This window comes from Sphaeramia orbicularis, chromosome 1 (assembly GCF_902148855.1).
Source record: "Sphaeramia orbicularis chromosome 1, fSphaOr1.1, whole genome shotgun sequence".
NCBI classification, from domain to species: domain Eukaryota; kingdom Metazoa; phylum Chordata; class Actinopteri; order Kurtiformes; family Apogonidae; genus Sphaeramia; species Sphaeramia orbicularis.
The window spans coordinates 46156154-46168238 of record NC_043957.1 but is presented as its reverse complement, the minus strand read 5'-3'; positions in this window follow the sequence as shown (position 1 = coordinate 46168238).

The following is a 12085-nucleotide window of genomic DNA, read 5'->3' as shown; positions in this document are numbered from 1 at the left end:
AAAAAGTAATCCCTTATTGTAATGCATTACTTTTGTAACGTGTTACTCCCAACACTGGTCGCAAAGAGTGACATGCAGTTTAAAGTCGCGAATGACTTTCATCACAATTGTTTTTTGTTTTTGTTTTTTTCAAATTTGTAAATCCTGAGTGATAGCCTAATTATCACTAATCCATTTCTGCGCTTATGCACCTGAATCACTTCCCTCACAGTGAACAGTGTCAAAGATGACTCCATCATAAACACAGTCTGCTTGTTACACAACACACCGAAACGCCACTCGGGCTTTTTCGGAACACTGGTCGCGAAGCACTTTTTCCATACGAAGAAATCAAAGTACAGGGTGACACAAAAAAACGGGAACTTTTTAACAATCCAATAAAACCAAGAGTGATGGAAGAAAAATATTTTATTCGTAGTAATTGAAACTTTAAAACATGCCATTTAAGAAACAATGATGGAATTTTCATTTTTTAACAATTACTTCCTGTAGATGGCGTCCTCCTGTACGAATGCATTCTTGAAATCTGCTGTTGAGATTCCTCATTGACCGCTGCAACATCTCAGCAGGGATACTGTGAATTTCATCCTGAATTCTCTGTTTTAACTCATCCACAGTTCTTGGTCGAGTCGTGTACACTTTACTCTTAAGATAGCCCCACAAGAAAAAATCACAAACGGACAAATCTGGCGATCTAGGGGGCCAGGGAACGTTACTGAATCTTGAGATCACACGGTTACCGAACAATTCTCGTACAGCCGCTAATGGTTACTAAAATGGGGGGGTGTTTACTTGCTCAAGGTCACTGTCTCGCAGTGCTGCCACTTGCTCATGTCTGCCAATACGCACTTCAAAAATTCCCATTTTTTTGGGTCACCCTGTAATTTAAAAAAAATTAAAATTCTATCATTGTTTCTTAAATGGCATGTTTTAAGGTTTCGATTACTATGAATAGAATATTTTTCTTCCATCACTCTTGGTTTTATTGGATTGTTAAAAAGTTCCCATTTTTTTGTGTCACCCTGTATATATTGAGTAGTTTTACTTTTTGTATTATCAGAACATTAAGAATAAAACCTTGCATGCATTGTCTTCAAGGTATCGGTGGCTCATTAGAAGTGAATAAAATGTCCTCATCACACACCATGTAAAATACTCTATGAACCCAAATACGGCCCCAGAATTCCCTTCACCCTGAGAACATACATTTATGGCACCTCCGAGTCATTTTAGTCTCACGCTAATGATCCTCACACGCTTATCAGTGCTGCTAACACTCGCACATAACCCTATCTGCTGCTCCCTCTCTCTCTGTCTCTAACCCCTCCTGTTTCCACAGCAATAATTAAGCCATCAAAGCGCGTAACCATGCCCATCCTCCGTCTCTAAGGTGAGAATACAGGCCCACATGTCAAGTGGAGCGCAGCCACCCGTGTGCCTCTTTAAAGGGGAAGGCGCAAGGGACAGGCACAGAGAGGTGTGTGTCTGCTTATGAGTGTGTGTCTGCTTATGTGCTGCTGTGCAATGGCCAATCACCACAGCAGCTGCAATTGGCTGGCACACAACACAATGTGACGTAGGGTGTGTGTTTCTGATACCTACTGCCATAAACGAATAAGAGATCCACTGTTGGTTTCCGGGTTGGCATCTATATGTAAATACCGTTTTCGTGTTTTTTTATCTCGAAAGAGGAATTAAAGGGTAAAAGGCAGCCTGAATACACTGATCAATGGGCATATTCGGCCACTATTATACGTTTAAACACACACACATACTCCCATCCCTATGTACTCTTTCTTGTTCTGTCATTAAATTCCATCCTTTTCCCCCTGCAGTGTTGTTTGTTTTCAGTCAGTGGTGGTCACTTTCCCCTCGCACTTTTATGTCTGATAATGATGTATTTTTTTCTCCCCAGTGTTTATTTTAGTTGATAATTCCTGCATTTTCTTAAAATGTAGTAAATATCTTGTATTTGTTATATCTGGTGTTGAGAGATTGTCATCTATGCAGTTGCCAATATTGTTTTAGAAAAATTATTATGCAAAAGAACATATTTAACAGTAGTGGTTAAAGAGGTATTCAGATCCTTTGTTTGAATAAATGTTCCAGTTAAGTGAAAGTACCATATTTCCTCAAACGACACAGGTCCTTTTATTTACAAAAGTGATGGATTTTTAGATTAGATGTTAGATTAACCCATAAAGACCCAGTACTACATTTGTGCCAGTTCCCAAATGAATTTTTATCTCTGTTTAATTTATCTTGAGTGATTTACACCATTTATTGTAATATTATCATCTGTATTTTGCTTTTTATTTTACTGAAAATCATGTATTTTCCTGTATTTGAGTCACTGATCATGAAAATGTTCATTAAAGCTCAGTTTAAAGTTGAGGGTTATTATATAAAAAAAAACAGAGAAAACTGTAGAAAAAGTGACTTTTTCAGCAAAGATATCAATAACAAGTGTGTCCATCCACCGTGCATCTACGGAGCACAAGGAATGTTCAAACATAAGACAATTCAAAAACACTTATAAGAACATGTTTTTCACAAGATATAGGGAAGAGGGTTATTAATTGTCACCATATGTTCACTGTTGTTTGTGTATATATTTCCTTCCTTGAGTTAGTTATTATTTGTTTATTTATTAGCTAGCACAACTAAGAAAGGCATTGGTAAAAGATTATATGTGTATTTGTATGTGTGTATATGTATAAACGTATATATGTGTATATGGATGAATGAGTGTGTGTGTATGTTAGTCATTCCACCTCAATTCAACAAGTGCCTCCTGCTCGACCATCTTAGATTTGCTTGAAATTTTTACCATATAAAGTTCAACACTAAAAAACACCTCAGCCAAAATTTCAGATTGATATATCAAATACATTTGAAGAAAAAAATTCATGAACAGGGTACCCCTCTTGCCGTTTTTGGTGCATTTCGCGATCATCTTAAAATGTAGCAAATTTTAGAGTGCAATATCTCAGTAAGTTTTCTAGCTAAATGCATGAAATTTTCAGCAAAGAATGACTACCACATATAGATTGCATATGTATATTATCAATAACATTGTCTTTATTGGGACTGTGGTATGACCTTGTGAAATCTGGAAAATAAACTTGAAACTTTTACAAACCCCTATATTTATTGACCAATTAAACACAAACCAAATATGATATATTGCAAATAATTACACATCCTTTTACATAAGTATACAGAGTAATCAGATCAGCATATATTAATGGGTATGATACTTTTTTGTTGTTGTTTTTGTCATAATAAAATCGCAAAATAACATTTTTCATTCATTTTCACTTTCAAATACCACAGGTATGACAAGGAGTACCAACCAAAAGAACTTATTTTCTGAAAGACCATCACATATGCTTACAAAATGTAAAATTTCATGATGGTTCTGGGACTCAAGAAAAAAAAAAAAAAATCATGATGGTTCTAGGACTCACGATGGTTCTAGGTTGGAGTCCTAGAACCATCATGAAATTTAACATTTTGTAAGAATATATGATGGTATATGATCGCAGTTTGTTTCATAACTCTTTATCTGTCTGTGTAGATTTTTCCTATTTGGATATACAACACGAGGGTTTGTTTCTGCCATGTGTGCCAGCTCCTTGCAGGTTTTGTTTGTGTATTCTGTGAGCAGGTGCACAGGCGCAGGTGTACAGTAGGAGCAGACTTAGAAAATCAACCCGGCACATTGCCAGGTTGGTAAACTTCACCCCATCCCAGCTGTGACAGAACATCAGAGGGGACAAAGCCCTGCAGCCCTCATCCAGTTAACTACAGGCAGGCACATGGGGACCATATGCAGACAGACATAACATGAACACTGACCTTAATATCAAACGGGAGGGCAGCATTTAAACCCTGGGCTTGTTTGAGAGAACAGTGATATATTTTGTATTATTGACTCAATCTGACCAATATTTTGCTGTTCTGTCATCAGCAGGGTGCGATTTGTTGGAGGGGGGGGGGGGGGGTCAACCCCACATCTGGTTTTTACATCCCTACTTCTGCTCAATGAATTTCATCCTCGGGGGGGACAACCAAACAACTGAAATAACAGGCAGGTTGTGACAGTTTTCTTACACCTATATCCTACATTACTGGCACTAATGTTCACCTGTCGGCAGTCTAAGAATTTGCGGATAAAGTAAAGGTGGAGTAAACAAATTCATGGGGCCAAGCATTTGTGGGGGGCCCATTGTGCAGTGGAGGTGGTTCAGTGGATACAGGTTAGAAGTTGTGAAAATTTCATGTAAGATCTGTTGTATAATAGAGGAATAGAACCCAGGAACTGGACGATGAAAGTGTGTAAAGTTTCAGTTTTGTTTCATGCCACCGTTAGTTGCGTTAGTTGTGGACCACACCCCCACCGCCAAAAAAAAAAAAAAAAAAAAAAAAAAAACAAGAAACGATCCCTCCCTCTGTGTTTTTTGACAAATCACACCCTGGTTGTCTACTGTTTCCATTTCTGACAAAACAGTTTCACTACTATCACGGCCTCAAGATCAAAGTCTATAGACGTCTCACTTATCCTCGGCCTGATCACAATCAAGGGTACCAGAAAGGGTATACATATAGATAAAAAATAATAATGCTCTATCAAAAAATTAGACAGGCCATTTTATTTGTCTGATATTTCTCTTTTAAAGTCCAAAATATTTTTGTATTATGGTGTCTACTAAAAATTTCGCAGGCTTGTACCCCTGTCAAATCGGAAATCATTGGGTGTACAGACACTCCAGCCTAATAGCCTCCATATTTAATGCCTACAAAGATATACAAATGTTTCAGCACCCAGGATAATCATGCATTGTTTATTGCATAGATGTCGTGTCCAAAGCATGCGTGCTGAAAAATTCCATATATTGACAGAAACAATAACATTAGACCCACATATTTTGATATGGTGTATGGACACTACTTGGTGTACGGACTCAACAAGATTGGAATGGAAATCTGGTTTACCACATGGTCGCATCTCTGTTAGATCTGTAACTAAGTCTTCCTGGTACAGGAGGAAATAAACATTTGTGAACAAGTTATAACAATATTTCTATAAGGCATATATGTGATATTATTGATGGAAGTATATTGGTGTACGGACACTTCATGAATTTTGGTGAACAACGCGGCATTGAAAACATGCGGTTCGACGTAAACATCCGTTTGTCACATTGTTACCAAATTTTCTGCAGCCAGGGAGCACATCAAAATCTGTCTAGTTGTGCATATTTAGTCATAATAATACTTAAATAACAGGTTCCCATTCTATTCTTACAATTAAAGGGCTGTAAAAGAAGGGTTTTCAGAACAAAATGGTTGATTGTCTTAATACTGAAAATAAGAATTGGTAATCAAACAGCAGTTCGACAAAAATGATCAATAAATGAAAAACAATGTGATGTGTGTATTTTGTAATAAAAAAAGACACAGGAGTTGAGGAGTAATTATCTACTGCGTTACAAAACATTATGTACAATAATTTTGCTCTCTTATAACAATAAAATTGTGCACATGTTTTCATGCTCATTGGGTCGCCATTTTATCAGTTTTTATCCGATTTTCTTCAAATTTGGAGGATTGCAAGATCTAGTAATAAGATGGCCAAAGACACATTTTGGGAATGGTTTTGGGAGTATCTTTTGCAATACTGATTCATAACTGATGCAAATATACTTGCACATCTTGATTGTGATCAGGCCGTCTACAGAGTGTCCACAAAGTCCTTTTACAATTAAAAAGAATTATCACAAAAGCAATTGATGAGATATGTTAATCAGATTTGTTCTACGTACTCAGTGGTTATGAAACTTTTTCATCACTTTGTGGGATCATGTGCAATTGAATCATTGGTCCATTTTTCGTCAACAAGAGATCAGTTACTACAAATGTTTCCCTTGACCTTTTGACTGAATATGATCTTCAATGAACCATCATTTTTCAGGTAGATGGTGTAGCACCACATTGGGGACTGCATGTTGGTGGGTTCCTAAATCAAATATTTCCAGATGGGTGGGTTGGAAGAGATGACCCACTTCCCTGGACACCTCATTCACCAGATATCACTCCCCTGGATTTCTTTCTATGAGGTTATGTTAAAGATATCGTGTATCAAACAAAGATACGGGACATCAACAATCTGAAGCAAAAGATTACTGATGCCATTAGTCGGGTTTCCATTAACCTCAGAAATGTGCGAAATGTAAATTGCGCAATAAAAAACTGCTAATGGAAACACTGAAATGTCGGAAACCTGTCAGAGATTGCAGCAAAGTTTTTATGGTCTCACAAGGTGGTTTTTGAGACATTTCAATATAGACGTATAGCACAAAAGTGTCATGGAAACACGTTTCGTGCATTTTCACACATCTGTGTACAGTGGTTTTGTTCAGGCCAAACATCTCCCCTATGACCCTGCACTCAGAACAGGTGGTTCTAGTTTGTTTGGGGCAATAGACAGCTGCTTTTGTGTAGGAACTGCTTCCTGAAGGCATGGCAAGTCTAGTGCCACAAGAGGTTCAATAAAATCACACAGTTCATTAAACGTTGCCCGGGTGATTCAGAAATTCTGGATCCACAACTCGTTGGTGAATTCCTGATGTACAATTCTCTCCCTGAAATCCATTCTGCGTGGCCACTGCCATAAATACAGACTTTGCCTCAGGATGATTACATGTTCCCTTCCTCTCTTGTTTGAGACAGTCACTACAATAGGAGTAGATGCAACTGACACTACAGAGCCAACACCGTGGAGGTTTTGCATGAATCTTAGACCATGTCCACACGAAACTGCATCTTTTCCTATCAGATCTTTTTCTTTGTCATTTTCTACAAAGTGAGTCATTTCATGAAATATCTGCATCCACATGAAACCGCTTAAAACACCAGGAAACAATGTAGTACAAATGCCAGGCTTGTATGTGGCGTTGTAATGCTCTCGAAGAAGAAGACGTGGAGCATACGCATAAAGCTTACTTGATTCAACCGGGTCTGATCCAATATTTCCTCCTGGTTGCCCCTCTCTGCGGTAGATCCAAGAGCATGTAGTATGTAGCATGTAGCATGCAGTGAATATTGTTAGCTATGGTTGTTTGTTGCTCATTGTGATGAAAGACTAGCCGAAGATTTGGAATCAATTTCAAATTTCCAATAAACTCAATAACTGTTGTAGCACGAGCATTACTCTATAGTCCGCCATTGTTGTTGTTGTGAAGGGGTGTCTTACTTCCGGGGTGAAAGGTTTGAGAAGCGGGGCTATGACATCATTGTGTTAAAAAAGTTGTGGTTTGGTCGTACAAAGACATGAAACTGGCGTTTTCAGAGTTATCCACTCTGGGACCCAGTTTCCAAAAGTTGCGGTTTCAGTGACTGAAAATGCCAGTGTCATGTGGATGAAAGGCCTATTCAATACAAAACTTTTGCGGATATGACTGAAACTGTTTTCGTACGGCCAGGGCTTCAGTGCTTACATCTCACAAGCATCTTACATAAACTATACAGTATTTTACGAGAATTTGGACATGTTGCAAGATAGGAAACACCTACAAGTGCTTTGTCAAAATTGTAGAAATATTGCTCTTATTTTGCAGGAAAACTATAATGGAAACCCTGCAGTTGACACCATTGATGAGGCAAGGTTACAGCCAACGTGGCAAGAAATCCAGTACCGTCTTGATGTGTTTCATGCAACTAATGGTGCCAATATACAGGGTGAGGAAGCAAAATTTACAATGAACATTTAGTTGTTTTTTCTCAGCAGGCACTACGTCAATTGTTTTGAAACCAAACATATATTGATGTCATAATCATACCTAACACTATTATCCATACCTTTTCAGAAACTTTTGCCCATATGAGTAATCAGGAAAGCAAACGTCAAAGAGTGTGTGATTTGCTGAATGCACTCGTCACACCAAAGGAGATTTCAAAAATAGTTGGAGTGTCCATAAAGACTGTTTATAATGTAAAGAAGAGCATGACTATGAGCAAAACTATTACGAGAAAGTCTGGAAGATACTATTAAAGAAGAATGGGAGAAGTTGTCACCCGAATATCTGAGGAACACTTGCGCAAGTTTCAGGAAGCGTGTGAAGGCAGTTATTGAGAAAGAAGGAGGACACATAGAATAAAAACATTTTCTATTATGTCAATTTTCTTGTGGCAAATAAATTATCATGACTTTCAATAAACTAAGTGGTCATACACTGTCTTTCAATCCCTGCCTCAAAATATTGTAAATTTTGCTTCCCCACGCTGTAGAGGTGTATTAAATGAGGCAAAAAAATATATTTTTCTACTTTTCATTTTGTAATAATTTCCACAGATTTGTCTATTCATTTGCTTTTGTAAGAATTTTGTTAAATTGTAAAGAGATTTTATAGACACCCTGTATATTTCCTACTTATGTAAATATGAAGAGTAGTGAAGCTGGATTTTGTCCAACTCTGGCTGAACCCTACTAATTATCTATTCAGAAGAGAAATCTGAAGAAAAATCTTAAACCGAAGATACTGACCCAATCAAAACCAACCCAACTGAGAGAAGTGGTGCGAACCCCCAACAGCCTAGTATTAATGCATGATAAAAACTTTATATTTCTACTCATTTTATTAGTGCCTTTAAATGTGTAATCTGCTCATTTCTTTATTGTTGCGATAAGTATATCCGTGCTTGTTTTCCCCATGTGGAAACAGCCTCAGGTGACACACAAAATGGGTCTCGGGCTAATATGACGTATTTGTCGGACATGTTAATAGATTTAGTGATTATTGAACATGTTTATGCTTGAAAGGCTTAAGTCAATGACTGCTATTAACTTTGTGATTCAAGCATGTTTAGTGAATGAGCAAACTAATGAGTTGGTTTTCTGGCAACGGACATAATTGTGTTTGTATATGATTAAATGTTGTGGATGTTAATTCCTGACTATCAGTTGTAATTTCTTATATATTTGAAAGTAATTGCTGCTGGGCTTTCAGAAGTCCTCTATGTATTTTTCATGTTTTTACATTCGCTCATGTGACATTTGTAGTATTTATTTATTCTTCTCTTTTTTATTACTAATTTGTCTGCCTAATATCAAAGATAAACAAAGATCCAAATACAATAAATTGTGCAGGTGAGACAAAAACCTCAAGAGATTTATAAAATGATCTTACACAAATAAGCATAACTGACAAGATGATTACCAAAAGAGATACAAATGAGTGATGATAAACAAACAGGAGACTGAAATGCAGTCACTATAATGAATGCTTTTTGAGTATGGATGTCAAAGCAAAGTGTTTTGTGAATATATATATATATATATATATATATATATATATATATATATATATATATATATATATATATATATATATATGTGTGTGTGTATGTATATATATATATATATATATATATATATATATACATATATATATATATATGTATGTATATATATATATATGTGTGTGTGTGTATATATATATATATATATATATATATATATATATATATATATATATATATATATATATATATATATCTACAGGGTGGGGAAGCAAAATTTACAATATTTTGAGGCAGGGATTGAAAGACAGTGTATGACCAATTAGTTTACTGAAAGTCATGATAATTTATTTGCCACAAGAAAATTGACATAATAGAAAATGTTTTTATTCTATGTGTCCTCCTTCTTTCTCAATAACTGCCTTCACACGCTTCCTGAAACTTGCGCAAGTGTTCCTCAAATATTCGGGTGACAACTTCTCCCATTCTTCTTTAATAGTATCTTCCAGACTTTCTCGTAATAGTTTTGCTCATAGTCATGCTCTTCTTTACATTATAAACAGTCTTTATGGACACTCCAACTATTTTTGAAATCTCCTTTGGTGTGACGAGTGCATTCAGCAAATCACACACTCTTTGACGTTTGCTTTCCTGATTACTCATATGGGCAAAAGTTTCTGAAAAGGTATGGATAATAGTGTTAGGTATGATTATGACATCAATATATGTTTGGTTTCAAAACAATTGACACAGTGCCTGCTGAGAAAAAACAACTAAATGTTCATTGTAAATTTTGCTTTCCCACCCTGTATATATATATATATATATATATATATATATATATATATATATATATATATATATATATATATATATATATATATATATATATACATATTTTGTTATGCCAAACTACATAATGTCAATAAATTGTATCTATATGTGTCTGTCCATCTTTTGTGCTAGATTCCTTGTGCTAGGAGCTGGATGTCTATTCACATTAGCTGCCTGTATTTCTACACTATCTAATGTTGTTGTTACAGTGACAGAGAAAAAGAATGAAGAACTTGAGAGATATTACACAGATTTTTTTCTGAAAAATCCAACTTACAACAAGTGCATTGTGGCTGTCGTCCTAGCTGTAGACCACTGAAGCTGTTGTTAGCATGTGTCAATATAGGTTTGGTATAGGTGGATTCAACTGGACTCTAAATAAACTATTGTGAGGTTGTCTTCAACTATGACTGAGGTAACAGATGAGGAATATTAAGTATAAAACTGTTAAAGGAGGATATTTTGCTTTTTTAACCCTTTCATACATAGTGGTCACTACAGTGGGCAACTATTCTACAGCTGTTCTCTTGTATATTCATAGGTTATGTTGTTTTAGTTCCATATCAGACAACACAGTGGACACTTACGCTTCATTCCATACACTGACATTCATACTATTACTGTAATTTTGCTGTTCTTGATAAACCTGATCTGTAGTAACATGCTTTAAATCAGCTGCTAATTGTTATTAGACTATAATTAACAGTTTTTCATAATCAAAAAGATTTTTTTGTTTTTTTTTGTTTGTTTGTTTGTTTGTTTGTTTGTTTTTTCATATTATCTCCATGAAGTTAGTAATAACTAGTATTAGAGTATGTTAAAATGTGAGAAAACACCAGATTATTTTCATGAAAAATGTTTTTGTTTCATAGTTTTTCTTCTTCCAACTCCTTTTCGAGTGTAGCTGAATGATTTTGGAATTTTGAATTTGCATGTATTCTGTAAATGCTCGAAATAAACAAAAATAATGAATGAATGAACAGTTTTCACACAGTATATGACGTTCTGATGATGGGTTTTACATACATGTTTCTTTGCCCCAAAAATTAAATGCATGGTGTCCAGTTGAGTGGACGTGTTTGTAACTCCATGAAAAACGGGTTCATTAAAAAAAAAAAAAAAAAAAAAAATCAATTGCATTGTTTTTTTTATGCCTGAAGAGGAATAAAAACACTCATGAAAAAAATCTTGACCAAGGTTTTTATAATTCGTGCATGGAATTAAGCATTTTAAAACATTTCCCTGTGGTCTGCATAAACTGTAAATGCTATGGTTGGGTCTGAACTCTTCATTAATTCAACTCCACAGGTCCATCTTCAACCCTATTTCTGAGTAACGACACCAGAAAGGTTGTTTTGAGCGCTGGCCCTTTAAATGCACATGACCCCGCCCCCTCCAGGTTGTTAACTGTGCTTTCTGTCCCATTCAGCCACTTGAGTTCTTTAATACAACCAACAACTGAACATTTTAGGTAATCAGCTGGAAGTTTGGACATATTTTCAGTATGAACTACAACCGCTGCTGCTGACAAACAGTTACGGCGTACTCGGAGAAATGTACATCAGAAGTCTTGACCTTATATGTGCAAATGTCGTGACGTAACTAATTATAAAACATAACAAATTAAGAAGGACTTGAAACGGGTTGTAGAAATCCACTCGATTTTTGCCAGAATGAATACAAAAATAGCTTTGCAGCACCTGCAGCGTTCAAATTCGAACTTTTTGAACTATTAGGGTCCAAATACACAAAAAAAAAACCTTACCAAAGACTAATAAAAGTGGGTTTAGCAAAATATGACCCCTTTAAGTTACGATTTCTGTGTTTTTTTTGTTTTGTATTTTTTTTTTCAGGTGAAATAACAGTTGTTTACACTTCAGATCTGTGGCTCTTTTTGGAGATTTCCTGCTAGCTTGGCTCATTGTCCCACATCAAGACCTGAAGACGT